Source organism: Peromyscus maniculatus, chromosome 1 (assembly GCF_049852395.1).
Source record: "Peromyscus maniculatus bairdii isolate BWxNUB_F1_BW_parent chromosome 1, HU_Pman_BW_mat_3.1, whole genome shotgun sequence".
NCBI classification, from domain to species: domain Eukaryota; kingdom Metazoa; phylum Chordata; class Mammalia; order Rodentia; family Cricetidae; genus Peromyscus; species Peromyscus maniculatus.
Window position 1 is genome coordinate 27,702,601 of NC_134852.1, and position 11,173 is coordinate 27,713,773.

The 11,173-nt window shown below is 40.3% G+C and overlaps 1 long non-coding RNA gene and 1 pseudogene across 1 annotated transcript; both read right to left on the reverse strand.

Moving 5' to 3' along the window:
• Positions 1–1,273: 1,273 nt before the first annotated feature.
• Positions 1,274–10,323, reverse strand: LOC143273306 (uncharacterized). The gene is made up of 2 exons (XR_013051281.1): positions 10,117–10,323; positions 1,274–1,923 (listed from the first exon to the last, which is right to left on the reverse strand). It is a non-coding gene; the product is annotated as an uncharacterized LOC143273306 (long non-coding RNA).
• LOC143273246 (golgin subfamily A member 7 pseudogene) lies at positions 3,822–5,648 on the reverse strand (annotated as a pseudogene).
• Positions 10,324–11,173: the final 850 nt, after the last annotated feature.

The following is an 11,173-nucleotide window of genomic DNA, read 5'->3' on the forward strand; positions in this document are numbered from 1 at the left end:
CTGGGCAGCATCATTGAGGAGTCTTCCTTGTGTCAAACCCGAGCACAAAGGAAAGGTCTGATCTTCTATAATCTTATAGGGCTGATAGAAGTGTCACACTATGTATTTAGTTCAATGTAGTGTAAGGGACAAGGAGCATGCAGCAACTGGTTATGGCAAACTGAGTGTAGTAAGGTCACAGCACAGAGAACCCCTACACTGTGGCCTAGAGTGAGCTGCAGGAGATGTGGCATAATTAAGGCTGTGGTAACCCATGATAAAGCCTCAGGCCTGTGTCCTACCAAAGTTGCTGAGACCCCATCAGACAGTAGCAGGGAAACACAGAGTACCACTGAAGTCTTCTAAGATAGAACTTGAGAAGGGACCAGGGTTTTTTTCTCAGAGCTCCAAAAGAGAGGACAGAGGGGGATAGAGGTTTAGCAGCAGGAAGCCCTTGGTGAACTGGAAACAGTCAGGGGATTTGGAGCCACAGTGATTTCTACTCAAAGTTTTTTCTCATTGGCCATTATTTACTGAAAGACAATGTTCCCAGCAACAACAGGGTGCCCCTCTAAATGAAAATCAGGGCAGGGTGGGGCACTGGGTAAAGGCACTTGCTGCCAAGGCTGACATGCTCACCTCAATTCCAAGATTCAACTTCATGGAATTAGAGAACGAATTCCCTCACATCTTCTAACTTCCATACATGTACAATAGCATTTTCTTACCCATACACTGATGTATGCATGAGTAAGCTCACAATATTCTCTCTCTGTGTCTCTGTCTCTAACTATGTTTCCCTCTGTCTCTCTGTCTCACTCTCTCTCACAAACACACACATTGTGATTTCCAACTAGGGCTGGTGTCTGCTTAAGGTTAATGTATCTCATACCCCATACATGAATGTCTTGCTCCTCTTCATTTGAAGACATAAGGATGTTTTTGGTTCTCTCTCTCTCTCTCTCTCTCTCTCTCTCTCTCTCTCTCTCACTTTCCAAATATATAAAATGCATAATTAAATTTAAATTAAAAGTCAAACTGAGACATTAGCCTATTTTGTTATCTACCAACATGAGGTTCCTACAAATCAGTGCCCTTGTATCATCATTCATTCATTCATCCACAGGTGTTTGAGCCTTTTCTAGGCACTAGTACATCCAAAACAGTTGGGGGGGATTCTGTTTTCCCAAAGCCCTGGTTGCAATGGTCAGAAGGCAGACAGGTATCTAGAAGGTGAATTCAGCTACTGAATAGAAGCACAAACGGTACAAGGAAGTAATGGACAAAGGAGGGCTGGGGAGAAATCCCAACATTTAATAGCATACGATGATCTTCCTGAGTACCTGAATTCAGGTTCCCAACACATATGTGAAGAGGCTACAGAACCTCACCTAACTCCAGCTCTAGGTGATTCCACAGAGTCCCTGGGTATCCACTAATCACCGGGGCATCTCCTTCTTAGATGCATCATGGAGAACCAAGCTGTACCAGTTCTCAGGCTGTTAACTAACTGTTTTCATGGTCTTATGATGTGTCACAGGACAGCCAGGATTCCAAAAGGGAGGGACAAGAAGCCAGAGTTCCTTCTGATGACTCAATGTTTTCAGGTATTAAGGCTAGCAAATTGTCTTCTGGAGGCAAGCAATAACAGATGTTGCTGATCTGGACATCTGTACTATTCCAGTGTCAAGCCTATTTCATATCTGAGGCTACCTTATCACAATGGCAATATTCATTAGCAATGTGTGCTATCACTGGAAAACAGACACAGAAAAATATGTGTACATCTGTCTCATGCATCATGGGTGACAGACAAGCTGTCTGTGTATGAACACGTATCTAGTGTCTTCACCCTGGAGGCCTTCTCAGGTTTATGTGAAACAGGAACAGCTGTTTTTCACAGCAGTCAATCTTGGCCATTGGCAGCTTGAGGAGATGTCTGTTCTGTGAAGTGAAAACAAATGGACAGTTAGATTTGACTGTAGAACTCAACTACCCAACTCTGGAGAATTTCTCCTATATTCCAGGACTCCACGACACACATATTGGACAGGAAGTCATGTGTTTTATGTCATGCTGATATCCCTACTCCAGAAAGGCAAAGGAAAGGGCTTTGCTTTGTACCTTGCAAAAGATCCTGTATCTTATCCAGGGCTCTCTCTTCTCAGAAAGACACTGAATTCAAACAACTCTACCATCTGTCTCTCATCATACCTCATTGTGCTCTTTAGAGAAGCAATCCTTCTGGGGATTGGCCTTAGATCCTGGATATTAGTAACAATTGTCTCATATAGAGACACTTAGCATCCCATATCCCTAGCCCAGATCTACCAAACACACTTGTCCCTTCCAGCCAGAGTTCCAACTAGTTCTCGCTCACTACCTTCTTTCAGTCAGATCTGCTTCTGAAAACATCTACCTGGGTGTGTTGGAGAGATGGTTCAGTGGTTAAGTGGACTGATTGTTCTAGTAGAGGACACATGTTCTGTTTCCAGTACAGGCATGGCAGCTCATAACCAGTCTGTAATTCTATTTCCAGGGATCCAATTCCCTTTTTTGGCCAGTTCACAGGCACACTTATCTTGCACAGATATACATGCAGTAAAATGACTATTTACACCCTGAGAAAAAAAGAAGTAAAGGAAGAAATAAAGAGAGAAAGAAGGAAAGATATGAAGGAATAATGAAAGGAAGGAAGAAAATATCCACCTTAATTTCAGGAAATATCTCTCTATCGTCCTAAATTTTGTAAGAGATAGCATTATAGGCAAGACAGTGGTTTGTTTCAAGCTGACCTATACTCCATATTCTTTCCTCTCTTAGATCATTCTGAGACTCATCATTTGGCTTTTGTGGACTCATGTCTCATCTCAGTCATCATCAAAGACCTGGGTAGTTAGATCAATGACAGCCCCACCCCTGGTCTCATGTGTGAGATTTCTCTGCACATATTAAGTCCTGAAGGCAGCCTGTGAGTGATTCTCAGGAAAGCTCAGTGAGAAATCTTATTCTGTGCAATCTATAGGACTTTTTTATTTAAGAAAAGTGTTACTAAGTGTTAGTATTTCAGCAAAGTTATTGCAACAATTTAAAAGGCAGACAGACTAGTATAGGCTTTAAAGGAACATATGAGGTTCATACATCTAATTTAATACATAACTCTATGGGGTTTAGTGAATAACTATAAGGCCCAGAATACAAATTAAATCTGAATAATGAAATCCAGTATTAGCACCTACAATACCTCTACAATACCTGCTTCACTCCTTTTTTAGATTTTTTAACTTTCTCCCAAATATAGTGCTCTCGAACTCATGAAAGAAAGGACATAAGAATTCCAATACTATGAGTATAGAGATAAAGAAGAGCTGGGGAAATTGACTTGAACATGCAAGTTTAATGTGGAAGCTGATACTTACTAAGTCAATCCAAAGATTTCTGTGCCCTGAATACTGTATGTGAGGAGGCTATGAATCAGATTTCATGAGTAAGTAACAGATTAGCAACATACAGTATAATTCCTATCAACTTCTTCTCCTAAGTTATATTTGTAACAAAACTAGAGTTAAATATCATTGTTTATTAGGACAATTGCTTATTACACACTTGGGGCAGAGCAGGGACAGGCATATCTGATGGCAGGGCATCTATTTTTTGTGCTTACTTATGTGTGTAATGAACAAGCAGCACACACATCTTCCCAACATTTCGAGGTAATGCACATTAACATAAATATTTTTAAAGAAATAACCTGAATTGCATTTAATACTGCCTTAATAATACCTGCAACACTAAACAAATAACATATATTATTTTCTCCAGTTTCTGGAATTAAGCAGCAGAAATCATTTTTAAGATCGGATTCACATCAAGACTGGCAGTTTTGGGAGATCTGGGTGGTGCATTAGCCAAAGCACAGGTGTGACAAAACCTGTCACTAATCTGGGGGAATAACTGTGCTAAGACATGACTTGTTGAATAATATAGCCACCTACGGAACTGGCTAGAACCAATGATACTGGTATCAGGTAAGAAAAAGACTTTGTCTTAGGCTGACCAACAGCATATGGTTTAAATGGCATTGAATTTTAAAGTGTGAAATGTTTCTTTGTATTTTCTTGGAAATGAATCAAAAGATTACAGAGTCTACACAACTGGGAGACACGAAGTAGATGCTGAGTGATGAGAGGTCACTCCAGGGGTGGCACTGTGGCTCTGGCAGCAGATACAAAAGAATTACACTCTGTAGAGGAGGTAGGGCCATCGGCCAGTGGATAGATGAAGGTCCCAGCTGGAGGCGGGATATTTAATTCTATGGTTTATCTTACACTGTCACACCTCTCTCTTCATAGATGGTGATTTCAATCTAAAAACTCGAAGTTATCTCTCAATGGGGTCTGTTAGGAGGAGGCCTTAGGGAGCATATATCTTCTCATTCTGTTCTTGAATGTATTTGGAGAATTTCTTCAAGACCTTCTTTTAATGAGTTTCCATGCATAAAAACATGGTATACACTGTTAAAGAAGCCAAACAGCCTTCAAGTTATGACCGGCCTCCAAGTTTCTCTGCTTCTGTATAAAGGTTATTTAGAGTTCAAATTGTGTTTTCAAACTGCTATTTATCAATCTTGTTCTCCAGCTCCATGGGGACCTTGGTCTGCAACTGGCAGAGTGTGCTACTGCTGTAGTCTCACTGAATGAACACCTTCCCAGACACCTTTGCCTGCTGTGGCCTCATGGTGAGCATACAACTCACCACTCCTCTACAGAATCACTTGTCTTCCTCTTCTCTTTCTGGCCATGTGTCTATCCTGTTGTCTTCTTGAACATCAGTGACTCAGAGGGCACTGCCACTGCCCCAGGCTCTGCAGTGGACATCAGTACAGAAGGAGGGACAGAGCACCCTCAGGTGTCAGACAGGAGTGGGTCAGTGAGGACCAGGAGAGACAATGGGCATCAGACTCCAGATCCTAGGTCTGTACTATCAAGCTCTGCTGCTTAGCTCACACAGTGTTTCTCCCACACAGCACACGAGACCCACCACCTCTGATTACTCACTTCCTTCATCATCTGATTGTGAGTCATCATCTACCTAGTTCGTGAAGACATGGATTGGGAGTTGATGTTACAATGAACAACACTAGTTGAAAGAGTCTTTTGGTAGGGTCAGAGTTCCCACAGGGGCAAACTTCTCTCTGTTGTTTGTACAGAACTGCTACCCAAGTTCACCATCACAAGAAACAATTGTAGCCCCATGGAGGGTGAAGATGGTAGCCTTATAACATGAACATGAGAGTTAGAATACAATATACCTGTTGAGGAAAAAAAGGTCAAATTCTCTCAGAAGGTGATAGTCTGAGCTGCCAGAGGGAAATTGGACTCTCATTTTATAAAATGTCATGAGTGATGCAGAACTCTCTAGCTATAAAACATGCAGCTTAGTGAGTGCCAAAGAGACCCATTCAACCTGAATATTAGCTGTGATTAATTTTTTCACAATGGCTACAACTGCCTAAATGTACATAGCTAGAACAAGGATACCTGATCCCTCTTGAGTTCATGATAGAGATTCACCACAAAGACACCTAGGCTGGCCAGGCCATTGAGGGATGTACCCTAACTAGAGGGGCTCAGGATGATGGAGACATGGACATCTCAGACTCAGGCTCAGTGGACACATGATATTGTCCTAGGGCTGTGTTGTGTATCTGGAGATATATCAGGTCTTATGCATGCTACATCAATACTTGTTTACTCATCTGCACCGGTGCTGGGTGTGCAGTGCTCAACCAATGTTACTGTCCAGACACTATAACCTTCTACAGAAGAGGATTTCCCTTTCCCACTGCTGACTCCACATGTGCTTTATTCTGTTTGCTCCTGATGGTTCAGACAACCTGGTCATATCCCTCTTAGATATATTCATTTGCATCCAGAGTCAACCCTCAACTTCCCCTCAAATGTTGCCTTTAACCCACCTACACTGTGCTACAGGCTTATCAAAGGAAAACCCCAGATATCCTGCCAAGAGAACTTTCTCCCCAACATCACTATTAATAATTGCATGTCCTATGTATCCCCTGTGGAGAACTAGAATGTTTGTGTCTGTAGGACCTATATGAAGAGAATTATGAATCTTTGAAGTGGATCCTTTAAATGACATCAAGCTTTGGGTTCAGGCCTTGGTTTTATGGATAGATACAGAAAATAATTCTCAGCCTGTGTCACAGGCATGAACAAATCCCAGTTTTCTCATGACATTCCAGCTGTGATTTTTCCTCCTATCCTTGCATCTCTGATTTCTCTTGGATCACCTTGGAATGGTATTGGAATGTGAAGTGGGGTATTTCCCCAGGAGGGAAGAACTTTCCAGGCAGTGAGCAATTGGTCTCTTTGTATACTTGACCTTATAGTCAAGTAGATTTTCCTATAGTTAACTCAAATATTTCTATCCCATACATTTGCTTTTATGAATGCCATGACCCAGAAGGATTACCCAAAGCTTTGAACTATGCTCATGTTCCTTTAATCCAAATGTTCCCAGCTCCTGTCCTTTCTAGCTATTAATTGGCTTTTGGTCTGATTCCAATGAATGCAAAGAGACAGGTGATGAACATGCCTGGGGGGTCTCTCCCGAGTCAAGATAAAACTTCTGTTTTGATGAGCTGATTTATTAACTATTCACAGTGTCTGTGGTGGACATAACATTATCCCTGAACTCAGGATATGGGAAGTGGGAAAAGTGAGGCTCAGGGAAGATGTTCTTGACCTGTACCCTGAGTGGACAGAAACACTTGTGATGACCACAACAAACAGAATCAGAGGCTCACTTGGAGAATGGAGAACTTCATATGGATTCTCTCTGTAGAGGATGAGCATGTAACAGATTAAAACAGTGACCTAGTTGGCATTTGGTGTCACCTTGATTTAGCCCAAAGTCATCTTTGGGTGGGGGAACAGAGTCTTGAAGTACAGGCTACACCAATCAGATGAATAAATGAGTGACCCATCTGTCTAATGAACTGCCCCACTCCCTAGCTTCTCTTCCCAAAGTCCCATCCCACAACACAATGTTTCCCAGCTCATCACCCACCTTAATTTCTGTGGAAATGGAATATCTGAGTAAGCAAACAGGAACTACAGATGTAAACATCATCATCAGAATACAACAGATGGAAGAGAGTATTTCAGGCATTGAAGATTATTATAGAACACTTAAATTTATTAGTTAAAGAAAATGTTAAATCTAAAAAAGTAACACAAAAATCCAGGATGCAAGTCCACACACGCACGCACGTACACACATTCACACACACACACACACACACACACACACACACACACACACACACACTATCAGCACCACAATCTACAAAAAAATAACAGGATTAAAAAATTACTGGTCATTAATATCTCTATATAAATGGACTCAATTCACCAATAAAAAGATACAGGATAAAAAAATGGTTGCAAAAACAGCATGAATCCTTCTGCTGCATATAAGATACACACATCAAAATCCATGATAGACAGTGTCTCAGAGTAAATGGTTGGGAAAAAATTTCCAATCAAATTTACCTAAGAAGCATTCTGGTGTAGCTTTAGTAATATCTAGCAAAACAAACTTCAAAACTAAATTAATCAAACAAAATTAATGTCATCTCATAAGCATTCAAGGGAATATCTACCAGGAAGACATCTCAATTCTGATCATCTATACCCAAAATGCAAGGCATCCACATTTGTAAAAGAAACATTACTAAACTCAAATCAAATAGTGAAGACCACACACTAATAGTGTGAGACTTGAGTGCCACACCCTCATCCATAGACAGGTTGCCCAGTCAGAAACTAAACAGAGAAATAATGTAACTAACAGAAGTTTTGGTTCAAATGAACCTAAAATAGGGACAGAACATTTCAGCAAGTCACAAGAGAATATAACTCCTTCTCGGCACATAATTGACCCTTCCCAGAACTGACTACATACTTGGTCACAAAAGCAAGTCTCCTCAAATACAAGACAATTGAAAAAATTTCATGTATCTTTTCAGATTGCCATAGGTTAAATCTGGATTTTAATGTCAACAGAAACCCTACGTAGTCATGGGAATGGTACACAACTCTCTACTGACTTACCACTGAGTCAAAGAAGAAATGAAGAAAGAAATCAGACTTCCTAGAATTTAGTGAAAATCAATGTACAGAATACCCAAAGTCATAGCACACATGAAAGCAGTGCTAACAGGAAAGTTCATTGCATTAAGTGTTTTCATACAGAAATTAGAGAGGGCTCAAACTAGCAACTTAACAGCACACCTCATAGCTCTAGAACAAAAGCAAGCAAATATAACCGTGAGGACCAGAGGACAGCGGAAAATAATCAAAGTGAGGGGTGAAATCAATAAAATAGAAACAAAGGTAACAATACAAAGAACCAATGAAGCCAAGAGTTGTTTCTTTGAGAAAATCAACAAGAGAGACAAACTGTAAGTGTCATATACCAGTAGAGAGTGGTTCTATGTTTTTTTTTTCAATTTTCTTGTAACTGTTGAGACTTGCTTTTGTGATCAAATATGTGGTTAATTTTGGCAAGGTTCAATGAGGGAAACACAGATTAGCCACTGGATGCTAGGCAGTGTCCACAGCTTTTTCCAGTGGAGGTTGGTTTCCCTGTAGGAATGTATCAGTTCTAAACTTCTCAGGTGAGAGTTCGAAGAGCTCCTCTCTGCTCTGCTAAGAGAGTTTCCACACAGAAATGTAGCAGTTTTGCTCCTCTCTGGCAAGAGCAATTACAGCCCTGTTCTACTCCAATGAAAATTATTAATTCTCTGCCCCAATCCACTGGGGTGAAAAGGGTTATTACTCAAGCTTTCTTCAAGAGAATTATTGGGAGAAAGAAATCCCAGAGGGTGGCTGCCTCTGCCAGGGTAGAAAAAGGCAGATTTAAACTAAACAGTTACAGATCCTATATAGGATTTCTTAGTGGCCTAGTTTTTCCAGGTGAAGAATTTCAGGGTAGGAATTGGGGAGATTTCAATCCCTGAGATTAGACAGGCTTAGATTTCATGCTCAAGTATTGCTTGGTTTTCGTGCTTTGTTGGTCAGGGCAGAGTGTGTTTCTTTGGCTCTGGTTTCAGGGTCAGGTTGTGTTTCTTTGGTTGGCTTTTTTACCCTACACAAACCATTATCTATCCTAACTAAAAGGCAAGGAATCAATATTGAATTTAACATAAGCAAAATAAAAATGGTGATATAACAACAGATAGTGAAGAAACACAAAGAATCATTAGGTGATACTTCAAAAACCTGAACTTCAAAATTGGAAAAATCTAAAAGAAATGGACCATTTTTTTTCTAAATATAATGCTTACCAACGTTAAATCAAGATCAAGTAAACAATTCAAATATAGTTATATACTTCAAAAACCTGAACTTTAAAATTGTAAAAATCTAAAAGAAATGGACATTTTTTCAATATATAGTGCTTAACAAAGTTACATCAAGATCAAGTAAACAATTCAAATATAGTTATATTCTCCCAGGAATGGAAGTACTCATTAAAATTCTCCCATGAAAAAAAAGCCCAGAGCCAGATGATTTTAGCACAGAATTCTACCAATTTCAAAGGGCTAAGATGATTGCTCCTTAAATTATTCCACAAAATAGAAACAGAATGAACATTGCCACATTCATTTTATGAGGCCACATTCACCCTGATACTCAAACCACACAAACACTCAACAAATAAAGAGAATTACAGACCAATCTCGATCATGAACATAGATTCAAAAATTCTTAAACTAATACCTGCAAACCACATCCAAGAACACATTAAAAATATCATTGGACATGATATACTGGGCTTCATTCTAGAGATACAAGGATGGTTGAGCATACAAAAATCTGTCAATGTGACCTACTACACAAACACACTGAAAGAAAAGAAAACACATGATCATCTTATTAGATACTGAAAATGATTTTGATAAAATCCAATACCCCTTCATGATAAAAGTCTTGAAGAGGTCAGGGATACAAGGGACATACCTGTGGTAACTAGGTTTTTATTTTTGGGAAAAGAAAACTTGACCATGGCAACTATTATAGTGGAAAACCATTTCATATGGTGGCTTACATTGTCAGAGGTTTAGTCCATTATCATCAAGGTACATCGTGCTGTCATTATGGTTCTGTAACAGGTGTCGAGAATCCTTATATTTTGATGTAGAAGCAACAGGAAATGGTCTTTCTCACTGGGTGTTGCTTGAGCATATATGAGACTTCAAAGCCCCTCTCCACAGTGACACACTTTCTCAAACAAGACCACACCTCCTCCAACAAGGCCACACCTATGAAGTGGAAATAAAATACACATAATGGGTGAAAAGTGGCTGGAATCTGGGTGGGGGTGTGGAGATTGGGACAGGAGGGCTCTTGTGAGGGTATGACGGAGAGAGGTAGAGAAAATACTGGGAGAGACAACTGAAATCTGGTGATATCTCTGAGAGGAGCTAGAAATCTAGTGTAACTGAAATTCCAAGGAATCTAGGAATGTGATCCTAGCTAAAACTACTAATAATGGGGATATAGAATGGAGTGATTGGGACACCAACATAGCCACAATAATTTTGAACTACAATTCACCTTTCTATAAGATGTGCTGTGGTAAAGGTATCACAAAAATTGTGGGAGTGTCCAACCAATGACTGTATGAAACTCATAATTTGATGATATTGTTTCACTTCTTCACAATTTCTGTGGTGGACATCACAGTGTCATTGGGCTCAGGATCTGGTAAGTGGGAAAAGTGAAACCTAGGATATAGGTCCTTGAGTTTTGCCCTGGCTCTGAGGATCCAGCTGTGTGGGGCCGTGGACACAAGGACATGTGATGACCTCAGCAAAGAAAGAGAGATACTCCCTTGGAGAATGGGGGACTCACTTCGAAATCTTCCTGTGGAGGAGGAGGACTTAGCACCTTGAAACAGTATGCTTGTTAGCATTAACTACCACCTTAATATAGTCCACCATTGCCTGAGGGAAAATAGTCTCAACAGAGTCTTTATCAGGTCTGGCTGTGGACATGACTGTGAGGGATTGCCTTAGTTAGTGCAGGAGGGCCCATGCCATTGTGTTCAACACCATCCCTAGGCAGATGGTCCTTGGTTGTAAGAGATAGAAAGCTAAGCATGA